The sequence below is a fragment of the Strigops habroptila genome, chromosome 8 (assembly GCF_004027225.2).
Source record: "Strigops habroptila isolate Jane chromosome 8, bStrHab1.2.pri, whole genome shotgun sequence".
Taxonomy (NCBI): domain Eukaryota; kingdom Metazoa; phylum Chordata; class Aves; order Psittaciformes; family Psittacidae; genus Strigops; species Strigops habroptila.
This window is the reverse complement of record NC_044284.2, coordinates 36,878,459-36,892,739: the sequence shown is the minus strand read 5'-3', so window position 1 is coordinate 36,892,739 and position 14,281 is coordinate 36,878,459. Positions and strand designations below refer to the sequence as shown.

Genomic DNA, 14,281 nt, shown 5'->3' with positions numbered 1-14,281 from the left:
CCTTCTAGAATGAGAAGTATTCTGTGCCTCATAATTAGATCTCTACTGGGTAGCACATAATAATAAATAAAGGAGAAAATTATTCCAAGGATAACCTGATACAAACATTTTCCAACACTGAAAAAGGTTTTGGAAGCATTTCAGTTTGGATTTGGCAAAAGCTTCCATCACTTAACAACATAATATAAAAGATGCTAGAACAATCATCCCTACAGTGTTGGAGTATATGGACAAAGACAGATAATCCCGAGCTGCTAGTTCTGTTCTCTTCTTGTTTGTCTTGACACAAATCCTGCTGTTAACACTAGTGAGAGTGGGAGCTGGTCCACAGATTTTTAGTACTAGGGATACAAAGGTTTTAATATGTGCTTAGAAACTGAGACCTCTTGGCCTTCATATGCTAACAGCTGGCATACAGTATTTGCAGTCTGTCACAGTAAGTCTCCTCCCTGGAAAACAGCAGAAGTATGGGCATATTTTGAGAAGCACAGAAATAGTCTCGAGCCTAGAAGTTTCTAGGTTTGGTGTCCAGAATGAGAAACTCGGTCATTTTGAGATCAAAAAATGCTGACACCAGCTTTCCTTGCGTGCACTGCTTTCCTGAAAACTGACTTATTTATGAAATGCAACATTTCAGTAAAGCAAGTGATTTCATTGATTAATTGCTGCCTTCATCAAAGACTGGACCTTACGTATGAAACTTATGAGCCTTAGTCTACAAAGAAACATTCTCCCATGCTCCATACCTACTTAAATGGGAAGAAAATGTAAAAGTCCCCAAGGAAACAATACACTGGCCGCTTCTATCTGGCTTATAGAGACTACATCTGACATGACGAATCTTTATTGAGCCAGTCATGTTCAACAGAGAACAGCAGCTTAAAAGCACTGAAAGAGAATTAACTAAATGCTTTTATGCTTTTTTCTTTCAGGCAAGGAGATTTCAAATAAGACATCAATCAATGTAGAGAAGGTCTCAGAATGGTGCTTAGCAATAATAATTCGACCATCTACTACCAGAAACCAAACACTTGGATGTTTCTGACCTTGTCATATTTATTTTTCTAGGGCCTATGCTAAGCTGTACACCATCATCCCTGCACTTGTTGACCTGCTCTATCTCACAGGCACTGTACCCGTGAGCACAGCAAATTACTGTACCCCCTGGAAGTGCTGGGTTTGTCATGCACACACGATACAGCAGTTTCACCTGCTGCCTGCCCACCAACTGCTCTCTACGAGTAGCAGCAGTGCACAAGGGAGATGGGTGGCACAGTCCCCTGGAAGAAAGGGCACCTGAAATAAGCCCTGGCTGGATGAATCTCACTGGAGGGCTGTGCGAGGTCTATTTGCCATACATTCAACCTTCCTGACTGAGAATATAGATTGGACCTACCATACATTCAGGTTTTCCTGGAGATGTTTTCTTTTTCTGCTCAGGTTTTTTTCCTGATTCAAGGATTTTGTGCATTTGTCCAGGATTTCTAGATGCCTAGCAGTTGTTCTGAGGAAGCTGTTGAACATCTGGAAATCCTGAATGTCAACACACAGCTCAGTAAACTCTACTGTACAAATGCAACCACACCAATGGGTTTGGGTTACCACAACTTACTTTTTCATGTGGGAAAACAAGCCTGTATGGTGCACAGGACTCGCATTTGCTTTCTATGTAAGTCATGTAAGTGCCATCTGTGTGGGGTATATCATTTTGGTGAGGTTAAGGCCATTCATATGACTAGGAGTTTCAGAGTCAGGTACTTGACCCAGCACACCCAGACACCCCTGGCAAGTGCTTTGTGGCTGTTTTTAGAAGGCTAGTCGACAACTATTTCATTAGAAATAATAAATAGCATAACCCTGAAAAAAGGTTTATTAATAAGCTAATTAAAGGTGCCAAATGTAAAGCATTTAATCTTGGAACAACCTATTTTTTTCCCTTTGCTCTCTTGTTCCTAAGAGTCGATCATGAATCTTGCCTGAATGTATATTTTAACGCAGCAAGTGCATCCAAGGATTTATTAGCTTGAGAAATCAATATGGCAACTTAAAATATTATTCCATCTATTGTAGTTATTTCAGTTTCCATGCAGAAAGGAATGACCACTGCCACCTCATTGACTTCTCTAGACTTTGCACAGAGAAGACAGTACGGTGCAAAGCTGCTGATGGTCCCCATGCCCATATTTCCCCCATTAGCAATCACCAGTGTGGTACAAATGCATGGATACGCCATGCTCTAGCCTCTCCTGTGAGGCTCTCTCAACACATAATCTGAAACACTGCTTTTACCCTTGGACCTTATAATATAAATGGACCAAAACTGAAGGCATGAGCTGCTGTCTGTTCACAGAAAAGGGAAGCAAGATACATGTAGCTGAAGCAATTTGCCCATCATCACACGTGGGCTCTAAGGTGAAGACAAAACGTGCATCCAGGCTGCTAACTCTAACCCATGTCCTCAGCCTGGCACACAGCCCACTAGGTCTGGACTCAGCATTGCAGACCTACACTAGCCACTCTCTGTTCCAAAGCCACCCCATGTGCAGGCCACCACCAGCCATGCTTTGGAAGGACACCCTGGGCAGGCGGTGTATGAAGCCTCTCCCTTTCTTTCATGCCAGCTTCCCACACCCCCTGATTGGGAGGCCTGCTCGTGCCTGCTTCAGTAAGGGCTTGGGCTGTGACACTTAAAATGAACAACCAAAATCTGCAGGTTTTCAGTTCTGTCTGACTCTTTCATTTTGGAGGCCACGTTGCCTCATACACACAATAAATAGGTGGCTCTCATATTTTATGTATGTTGCACTTTTCCAAACCAGGCAGATTTCTTATCCAGTACTCAATGTTAGCAAAAATAACAAATGGCAACCACAACATTATGAGACACTTTAACTCATTTTGACTAAAATGCTGTGCCTTTTTGACCAACATTTAAGCAGTGCTAAACACATCTTTTTCCTCTTCACATGACACATGATGACTATGTGCCTCCAGGAAAATGCATTTCATGCATATGAACATACTGTTGAGTTTGCTGGGACACGCACACACATAAACGGAGAGAGAAAAGTGTATCCTTAGTTCAATCTAAAATGCTTGTTTCAGCAAAACAGCTTCCTTCCTCCCCCTTTGTTAGGTCAGGGTGAAAATATAACTCTGGCTTTCCTTACAAAACAGAGTTGTGTTGTTACTGTTTGTTAAACTTCCGCTATTTTTTCCTGATCTGTACAATGATCAAGGCTGTCTAGAAATCCAATTTGCTGTCTAATCTACCACAGTTATCTTCATGCATTCTCTTTTCTCCATGATGCCTCAATGCACACAAATATATACTTCTTTAGCTAGACACAGCTCAAAAGCTGGGGTCTGTGCCAAATTGCAACATGGCCTCCCAAATTCCCTGAGCACCACTCTGCCTGGCTAACCACAGCAACATCAGGGATGATAAACTGACCCATGAAAATAGAAAAAAGCCTTGGTCAGCAAAAACCTAGCAGGAAGGACCATGCTTTGGAAGCAGGAGCAGATGAGTCCAACCTTGGCTACTGTCATCAAAAACTGAGTAAAAACCAAGGGAAGAGCATGATGATTGCACTCACATGTGCAGATGCAAATGCATTCATGAAAAAACACTGTCCTGCATGCTTAATTAATGGGATGTTTAAGAAAATACAGGCATTCCCAGGGTTAAACCCTGTGACAGAAAATATCTTCATGCTACAAATGAAAGGAAGTGAGTTAATTGCGTGTGCCAATCTCAAAGCACTGCAACAACATCTGGCCATCTTCTGCATTAAAGTTCAGTTCCTAAAAAGCCAGGTCAAAAGAAGCAGTCGTGTGGAATCACTGCATAATTATTCTGGTATATGAAGTTGATACTTGTTTCAGGGCTTCTATGGCACATGTTTTCTACTCCAGACCTCACTGGTAGTCAGCTGCCTCCGATGTAATGGCTGCCCAGAAAAGGGAGCTCTGCAGTTGGTGCAGTGCATTCACCAACATGAACCTTCCCCATCCACATATAAATATTTACCCAAATGGGTAACAACCACAGCCCAAAATCTACAGAGACATCTAAAATGATGCTGTGATGAATGCACCGTGATTCAGAGTGCACTGTATGTGGTCATTTTTCTTGTCCATTTGCAAATGTTGTAGAAGTTGCTTCTCTCTGAGAGAAAATAACTTCAATTACGTGTTCCCAATTACAGAAACGTGGAAATTATCTTCTTTTCAGAAGGTAGAATTAGCCCAATTTGGAATTGAAAGGCAGCCAGAAAGATCTTCCACTGACACTTACTTTCCCTTTCATTTTTTATTTTTTGTTCATCTCTATAAAGTTAGCACTTTCCTTTCACTTCACTCACCAAAACTGATCATCAGTTAAATAAACAGTTAAATAGCAGCACAGCACATTTCTTATTCAAAAGCCTGATGAACACCATACCTTTTCATTCAAGTTATTGACATCGCAAACTTTCAGACCAAAAATCCAGCGTGGTGCCACATAGAATCATAGAATCAACTAGGTTGGAAAAGACTTTTAAGACCATCAAGTCCAGACATCTCTCATAAGTCACGCTCCCAAGAAATATCAAGATTGCCTGCAGCTGTAATTCAGTTTATAATTAAGGCCAACTGATCTCTCTTACAGAGGAGAGGCACTGGAAAAAAATATTTTATTTCTTGATTTATTTTCCCTAGTGAAAAACTACAGCTGCCAGAGTACATACAGATTCCTGAAAAGACAATTCTGCATGGATTCCTTGTGACACGCACATTCCTGGGTTTACTCCTGGTCAGAGAATAATTCATTGAGAACCTTTGAAGAAGCTGCCCTGCATGAGGAGATGCTCACTGGCAGTCAGTGACCTCCTGCCCATACCAGCAGCTCGAAATCACAAAGCTTTGGGCAGGCAGGAGTGAGGTCTCCTCTGGGACATGGCAGATGGAGACAAGCCACCAGTTCCCTTGCTACCTACCTGCCCTGCCACCACTTCCTGCAGCAAACTAGCAATCCAGAATGGGCAGTTTTGGCAGCAGAGCCCTCATTTGTTAAACACTGGCTTGCTTGGAAATAGGACAGTTCTGTAACGACTTCAAAGCTCCAGAGGATATTTTTCTTTATTTTTAGACTTCATTATTGCAACTGTATCCTCACTTAGCTATCCATGCACATTTCCTGTCCTATTCTAATCCTGCCAAGCTCTTAGTTTCAACAATCTCTTGTGTCATTAAGTTAAACAGAATCTGAGGAATAATAACAAAAAAAAAAAAAAAAAAAAAAAAAAAAAAAAAAAAAAAAAAATTTCTTTGTTTTAACTTCACAGCCTGCAACTTTGCCCAAATGTCTCTTTTTCTTACACTGTGAAACTGGGATGCAGACAGGTGGAAGGGAAGGTATGTTGTTGATAGTTTTAAAAACAAGACAATAGAGCCAGAATGCAAGATCATTACATAGTTGGGAATCTCCATCTCATAGAGATGCTTATTTTGACTCTCCAGAGCACAGCTTTTAGCTCATAGTCATGAAACCAAAATCTTGGTCTCTATGTATTGACACTGAATTCAATAGGATCACCGTACGTGCGCTCTTAATTACTCTGTAAAATAGGTTTAACAGTATTTCTCTCTTAATTATTCACTGCCTGCAAATCTAACCAAGCTACTGCAATGCAAGTGACTACACAGAGACTGTTTTATGAATCATCAAGCACAGTAATAAATGAGCATGACTGTTCTGTCCTTGGATTGTTTGTATGCTATTATATGCAAACAGACTAAGCAGCTTTTCTTGCTATTCTTCATGTTCTCACTAACGTTTCGAATCTGGAAGGGCTGGTTATTTTTGCTAGGTATTATAAAAGTTGGATAATCTGTAAACACTGCTATCTGCTGCTTGCTTCTGCATTGAAACCAGCTGTGTTAAATGACAGCTTCCACTTCCATTATGGAGAGTTGATGTTTCTTCTGTGGTCTGTGGTTTGTTTATATATTCAGAGTTAAGATGAGATGAACTAGATTTTTACAGAGCAACACTGGCCATTTCTCATTAGAAAAAGCAAACTAAACAGATCTCCAAGTGATAAATTGCTTACATGTTATCTCAGGAAACAGTAGATTTAAACTGTATTTCAAATAAGAACACCTATAAAATACTGCATTTTAATATCCCATTGGTGCTTAAATGTATATACAGAAACAAGTGCAGCAGTGCCTGATCCTGCCTGGGGCCTCTTGGCCCTATCATTACACAAATACACTTTACTTGTCACAGCTTATCTCATATGAAAAGGGGAGCAGTCTGTTTTGTTTTATATTTTCCTATTAACCCTACTTACTTTGATAACAGATATTTTAGGCACAATTTAAAAAAGCCAGGAACGCAAGGCACAGGCTGGATGGTACTACTGAGAGGAAGAATGAGGTATCGCCATTATACCAATATATGGATGAAGAGATTGGATCATTTTAGAACTACGTTTTTGGCTGGAAGTGCTTGGTCTGCTTCATAAAATTACATCAGGAGGTCCTATGCTTATTTGCCTATTTGTTTCAAGACTGAAGGCTTTACTCTGTTTAAAGCTGCTTGCCTTGCCACGTCTTTCTGGGCTCAGAGCCAAGCACTCTCTTACTCCCATGTATCATCACCAGCAGTAAAAAACCCTATAAACCCTTATCAACACCCCTCTTCTTTATGTCATAATACAGCAGGCTTCCAGGCCTCCCTTTAAAGCGTTAGTTAATTAAGAATTATATTTACTGCTACCAGCAGGTCAAAATCTGCATTTCAGAACAGGAGCCATAAGCATTTATAGGAGATGACAGTCTCAAAGCTTAGTCCCAAGCTTCACAGGGAAATGCTGCAGAAGGGTTTGAACTTGCTTCTTGTCACCTTGGCTGCACATTGTGGGGTACATAGTGCCATCTAGGGCTTCTTGCCTGGGGAGATGATGAGCCTCAAGACCTGTACAGAGCTCCCTTGTGTAACTCCAAGGTAGCACTCCTGAAAGACATTGAGCCATAGGGGACTCTGGTCACTGCGAGTGGCATTCCAAAGAGGGACTCACAGTCTCCCCACCAACCAAGCCATATCCCCATCTTAAGGACAAGCACAAGGGCACACCTAATAAAAATGGGAATGCTCCAACATTCATACTGGAGAAAAGAGATGTGTTTGCTGACACAGTACACAACTAGCCCAGACAATTCTTTGCCACAATAAAATGATCTAAAAAATGTACCCTACTTCCAAAACCTACCCTTCCAGAAGTAGCCCTAAACCACAAGCAAATAATTGAGCTCTGTCCTTTCTTAAGTTCTTCATTTGCAAAGCACTTCATAAAGGCAGAACTCAACCGTTTTTCTCGGACAATGAAAAACGACACCACTCACAATGGGCTTACACACACCTCTGGTGCAGTGCCCTCTCCAGTGGACCACAGCGACGAGGGAGCTCACTGCCATTCACCATGCGGTGCTGGGGGTTGGACTGGGTGTTTGTGCAATGTGCACCACCTGCCCTACGGTTCAGGTTCATCGCCTGTTGAAAAAATAGACTGTCCCAGCTGCAGTGCCTTGTCAGGTAACACAACCAGAAGTGCTGGGGCATCACTTGTTTCAAAAGAAAAATAAACCTCACAATTTTAATGGTACTAATTTTGCATGTGAAACTTGCATTCGTACTGTATTAACAGTTTAAATATAGCTTTCTTGCCAGATGCTTGAATATGCTAAAAAAGATACTTAAAATATGCAAATTTGGTTTCTGTTTTAATACACAAAGAAACTTAAAATCACATCACTTTCCATCACCAATACAGGTTTCAATCTAAGCTTTTTTCATGTGAAAACCGTAACAGCAAACAAATGGTTAACCAAATGTGTTTAACCCACTATCTATAGTTTCACTTTTAGTCAGCTGTGACATGGGCCATTACACTTCCCAGGACACCAGTGACTTAAATGAAGACTACATATTTGGCTTAGCATTAAAAGATTATATAAATAAATTACAGAAGAAAAAGCTTCTCAGGCTGGAGTGGGTGCTTGGTTCAACATCGATAGCATTGGAGGGCAGGATTCCTGAGTTTTATCCTAAGCAGTATTCTTAATCAGTCTGATCCTGCACCCTGCTGTTATAAATGGTGTTCATAATGCTTGGCTGTCTCAAGAGAGTTTGAGAGTCTCAATGAACTCTTGATGAGAAAATGCTTTGAGATCCTTGTATGAAAGATGCTGAATGAGTACAAATTGTGACTATTATTAACTATCTTTAGTAGCCAGAATTCTGCCTCCTTCCACTCACTTGTGCCTATGTTTTATCTTTTAAGATGATAACATATTCAAAACAAACACATGCCCCTCCAAGGTCTTGTTGTATAACTAAAAGTTATTAAGAATAATATTTGCAAGAACAATAGTGTAGCGAAAGGAAATTATATTCCTGCTGGACTCAGAATTTTTTTCCTTATCTCAGGACTGGAAGATTTCTCCATTTTACTCATGTTCTGATCCCAGAATCACCTGTTCTCTATTATTCATGTGTAGCTGCTTTCACTGTAAGAGCTTTGCTGTTTTTCTTCTTGCTTTGCACAAGCCATGTTTCTTGAAGTGGTTACTGAAGGGTTCCAACCCCTTTTAACATAATGAGTACAAGTTTCTTTGGAAAGTGGATAGGGACCTCAGAACACGTCAGAGAGCATAAATGCTGAGTACGGTCCTTCATTTGACTTTCAGTGTCTCAGGTGACTGAGTCAGGGGAAAGGAGGCAGAAACTTTACAAACAATCCAGATACCTGTATTCTGCCCAGGCCATCTACTGTGCTCACCCCTTAGCTGAGGTATACTTCAAGGTTGACAAAAACTGTTCAAAATGACACCTTTTCTAGGGATGCAAGAGAAAAGAGAATTTGCAAATAATAATAAGATTGCTACTCTTCAGAGGGAGAGCTCACTTGCTTGCACATGAAGGACTTGTGGTGAAAGATTGTAGAGAAAAGTATTAAAAGGGTACTTACACAGCTCAAGACAATATGTAAGCAGTAAAGATCAGAGTTCATTCTCTAATTTCTGCTTCAATTAGAGCATCTCTATATTTTATACCATCTATATGGATGGTTTTGTTGCTGAATTGCTTTATTCACCTTTAAGAGACTGAAGCTTTACTGCATTTAAAACAATTAATTCTCCTCATGAAGAGCCCTCTGCAGGTATCTCTAGGTCACCTGAATCTCAGCTCAGCCATCTAACATCATGTCAAGTACCGTTTGCAAAGATGTGTTATTTCATTCCTGAGGAGCAATCTTCCAGACCGTCAGTGTTAAGGCTCACAGCAGCTCACAGGTGCCACTTCTATCAGCAAGCCCTGGCCTCTCTGCTATCTCCAGCCCAAGCTAGAACAATTGCCTCCTCACAAAATTACTGGACTGGAGTTGATCATAATAACTAGTGATTAAAAACTTAAAGATCCCTCTCACCTTTTGTGAAGTGGAGCTGTCCACCAAAAGCAGGCAGTTTCCTTGCAGACCTAATACTACTTGCCCATATTAGAGTCTGGGAAAATGTTTGGCAGCAAGCTCACAGTGCAGCTGGCATCCACAAGGCACTACCTGCACTTGTTGGTGCTACTGTGATGCTGAGCACTATCAGGCAGAGTATACGACACACTGGCAGTAAGGATAAAGGCGGTGAAATTAAACAGTGCCATCAGGACCAGAGGGAATAATAAACAAGAGAAGAAGGAGGAGAGAGTGAACGGCTGCAGCCACCAGTGAACGTCATCTTGATAGCCTAAGCACTGCTGCTTTAGAAGAAACTTGTACATGTTTCACTATCCTTTACCTCTGAATAATCAGAAATAATATTTTCAGAACAAAGCAGTGCCAAATTCTATACTGCACTTGGGGGAAAAAGGCCAGGGTAAACGCCTGTCATCTAGATTATCATTTATTTCACCCAATGTACTTATGAAAATGACCTCTCATTTGGCTTACAGCAGTAGAAATTTCTCAACAAAGTCATAATTCTCCTGCAATACAGTCCCGGGCAGTCAAGTATTACCCAGATAAAAGCTCCAAGTCTCCCTTGAAACACTGTCTCTGCTCAGGAATTTCCCACAATCAGGGAGGTGAGAGCTGAGAAAAGGGCAGCAAGAGATGGGGAATGATTCTCCCTCAGAGAGAACCACAGGCTGAGGACCCAGAAGGTCCCACCTGGTGACCAAATGGTGGCAGGGAAGCAAAGAAGCAGGGATTATGGGCTACTGAAAACTGCTGCAGGAAGTTTCACCATGGCTACTCAATATTCAAAGGGTCTCAACCTTATCCTTGCAATCTGCTGGAACGGGAGTGAAGATCTAAGTTTGCTGTGCTAATCATGGCTGTTACAGATGCTACTCATCCTGCTTGTGGAAAGGGCAGAAGATGGCCCTTGGAGAAGAGCCACAGGAGAAGAGAGGTCAAGGTCAGATCTGGAACGAGGGCTCTGGCAACATAGGGAAAGAACCAAGGGAAAGAGCAAATTAGCCTTTTTCAACACAAATGTAACAATTAAAAAAGGCAGAACTACGAAGGCAAGAGAGAAGTGCTGGCTTAGGGGAGACCAATGTGCAAAGGAGTTGGATGAAATGGAAGGATGGACTAACAGCATCCTCAGAGCAGGGAGCAAGCAGGAAAGCAAAAGCAAATGAGAGGTATCAGCATCAGCTGATTTTACTGAATCAGTTCCCTTGTACAAGAACTACCCAATGTTATCAAAACCCCACCAATCTCAGACTATGAGATTAGTCAGATGCTTCCAGACACATGTGCATCTGTGTTTTTACTGGGGCACCAAGGAGGGTAGGCACCCAGATCAGAGCACTAACACCCTTAGTCTCACTCCATTACCACATGGAAGCGTTATATAGGGCTCAAACACCACATGCTCCTCCTCTCCACTTCCCCTGCTGCATCTAGTGTGCGGTCCCACATCTGTCTGGGATGCTTTCCAGCCAAACAGAAAACTACTTTATCGTCATGATGCTCCAGATGGTAAGCATAGGTGCTTGTTCTGTGGGGATTGTGCTGTGTACTGCAGAAGTTCCTATGGTCTACAAGCCAGATCAGGTTAGGAATAAAGAGCAAGAAGAAATTCCCTGGTTGGGGAATTTCAGTTCTGGAGCCAGAAGTGAATGAAGGGCTGCTTGGATTCAGAGCCATTCTACTGCTTTCCCTCATCCTCTGCTCTGCCACCAGCCTCTTAAAAAGTCCCAAGATCTTGGCAACCAAACCACACTGTGCACTAAGGAAGGGAATCTGAATTTCCTGCGCTGCAGCCTCCTGCCACCAGCATGAGGGCACAGCCATTGCACTGACATACAGACCTAATGATTTGTGCTGTTCAAGGAATCAAATGCTTGAAGAAACTCACCCTGCTCAGAAGGCCACATTCAAGCTGTATTTCTGTGTTGTCTTTTGTATGAGGCTAGGACTGACTTTGGGGAGGTCAGGAAGAGTCTAATGGCTCAGTAAATAAGAGACACTTGGGAGAGTTAGCAGAACTGACAGCTCAACAAGATCCATGTTTAGCTGTCAAAACATTCCTCTGTGCATGGAGATGCAGCAAAGAAGGCTGCCCACATACTTCCTGGGCTAGAGATGAACTTATCTCACTAATTGGTCAAGCAGTACTTCGTGGAGAATGGAGCAAACCGAAAGAGGCAGTGGCATGTGCAATTATTGCTGAGGAGGCTGAGGGCTGTGGCAGGACATAACAATGTGCCTGGACCACTTCGATGTATTAAAAAGATCGCTTTGTCTGTGGAACATTTTTGTGTCTTCTTCAATCACAACAACAGCAGCAGCCTCCTTCTGTTTTTTAATGATTAAGCATCTCACAGGTTGACTGAGCAAAGGCTGAAGGGGAAAAACAGAGAGACATATATAATTCTGCTTGCAGAATTTACTTGAAATGGATGGGCTAGACATTCAGATGGTGCAAATCAGAGTCGCTCCAGGGAACTCACTGATTTACACATCAGCAGAGGATTTAGCTCAGTGTCCCAAAGTGAGCAATGTACTCAGGTGTACATCGGCTGGTTGAGAGGCACTAGTTGAGTCAACAAGGCTGTTCAAACCTGGCCAGACTAACTGCAGCCCCCTGAGCCCTCAGCTGCATTTGTCTTTCACAGGAACATATGACACAGGGAGAAAACCAGCTCCCAGGCTGCCAGACCAAGAGTGAACACTGCAGACAAAGACCCCACTCTCTGGGGATATGGGTGATTGCAACCTGCTTCCTTGCAGGTGACACTTTAAGTAAGCCCTAGAGAGCTTATTTCATTAAAATCGCTGTCTCTAACTATGGGGCCCCTCTCAGTCTGGCTTTCATGGACTCCTGCTACAACCTCTCAGCTCAGACTAACCTGTTTTCCAGGACCTCCTTTCTCCTTGCTCCTTTTGTGGAGCTGACTCCCTTTTGGAGAGGAACTCAGAGCAAACATGCCTCCTCCACCACCCTTCTCATCTACCCTCGTTCCTAACAGCCAAGCAAATTTCAAAAGCACACCTAGAAAAAAGTTGTGAACATCAAACACTTTACAGACTCTTTCCTCTTCTTTCCCTTAAGACTTCTGCTCTCCACGCTTCCTTTCTGCCCCTCTGCATTAGTTTTAAGCTATAAAACAGGGGGGTCAGGCCCCCTCCGTGTGACACATATTTCAACCACTCACAAACTTTAGAGGGTTTGCAACAAGGAGGAGGCCAGCAAAGTGCTGGAAGAGATTGCCTGGGGAAGTGACTGTGATTTCCATCACTGAGGCTTTTCAGAGTAGGAACAAACAAATATTTGTGAAGAATGGCTTAGGCAAAGTTGATCCTGTCTCTGAGCAGCAGACAGATCTTCAAGTCTGTTCCAGACTTATTGTTTATGCTTCTGTGATTGTTGTAGCAGTTGTGACATATTCTGCAACAGAGTTGAGCAGAGCCAGCTGAAGGCCCTATGGATCAACTTCAGGGATGAAGCTGCTTACAGAAAAGGAAGCTTCTGTACAGTATTAAGTTACTTTATGGTTTTGTTCCAAATGCTAAATCAAAGAAATTTTGTTCAGAAATGGTATGACAAAGAAGCCAGGTCCTAAACCAGGCACAGTGGCTGCCCTTTTATTGTCTCCAAGAAGATGTATCTCCAGCTGAGGCTTCAGGTGCATGAGGCAGCTCACATTCAGAGGACCCACTGTATGGGCTGTAAATATTTGTTAGACAAATAGAGGGCTTCTCTTGCCCTGGTTTACAGGAATGCCCATCCAGCACTCACTAAAACCTCCAAGAAGCTAGACAGGATGCAGTGAGTCTGGCCAGAGCAGGTAGGCAATGGTAGGCAAGGACGCATTCAGACAATCAGCATAGGTGCCCCAGACAGCAAAATGCTCCATGTGTCTGCTGTACAAAGACCCACGTGTGTCTGCAGTGGATGGAAGGAAAGAAGTTACTCCAGAAACACTGATGCAAGTTCTCCATGCAATACCACCTTATGGGGAAAACAAATGGTAGGGGAGCTATCTAATCTACTCCTCACAAAGTCTTTGAGCCACAAGACGGTATTTACTAGCTGGTACCAGACAACATTCAAGCAAGAACAGAAAGTTACTTTCCCAACCCTCCTTGTAAATTGCTCCCATCTGTGCAAGAGAGCAATCCAAAGTCCTCATGCCCGTGACAGTACTGCAATCACACGGTTTGGTTTTTAAACCCAAAATAGTGCGAGCCAGACCACGGCAAGGCTAGTACATCACATGCAGCTGCACTGATAAAGAGGAGACATAGCAAGCAGCTCTCCAGGGTGCAGGTTGCTAGGGAATGTGGCGAAGCCACCGCAGATTTTGCTGTTACTTGCTGGCTCTTTCCTCTCTTCCCACCTCACTCGCGCTGTGCCAGCTTCTTTGCCCCGAGAGTGCCGTTCTTCCTGTCTGAAGTGAGCAAAAACAAATCTGCCAGCAACAATGGAGCACGATTGCTTGGCATGTGTTCCCAAGGAAAGAAATCTCTCTAGCCTTTGATTTTCAAAGGCAGCCAGCTGATGGGTTGGGGAAAAAAACACTCTTGCCATTTTCTCCATGTCTGCATGTTATTTCATTCAACCTGTGATACAATTCAGGGTGGGTGGCAAGCCCAGGTGATGCAACTCAACAGGTTCACTTTGTGGGAGCTGTGCCAGCTTACAGATGGCAAGACACAATGCCCTGAATGTCATGCTGTGCCCTCTGGAACCCTGCTCTTGCCCTAATGTGCTTCTCTTTGGG

At 42.7% G+C, this 14,281-nt stretch overlaps 1 protein-coding gene across 11 annotated transcripts in view; it reads right to left on the bottom strand.

Moving 5' to 3' along the window:
- The window catches only part of LPP (LIM domain containing preferred translocation partner in lipoma), a 344,655-nt gene that overhangs the window by 85,286 nt on the left and 245,088 nt on the right, over window positions 1-14,281 (bottom strand). The window lies entirely within an intron of this gene.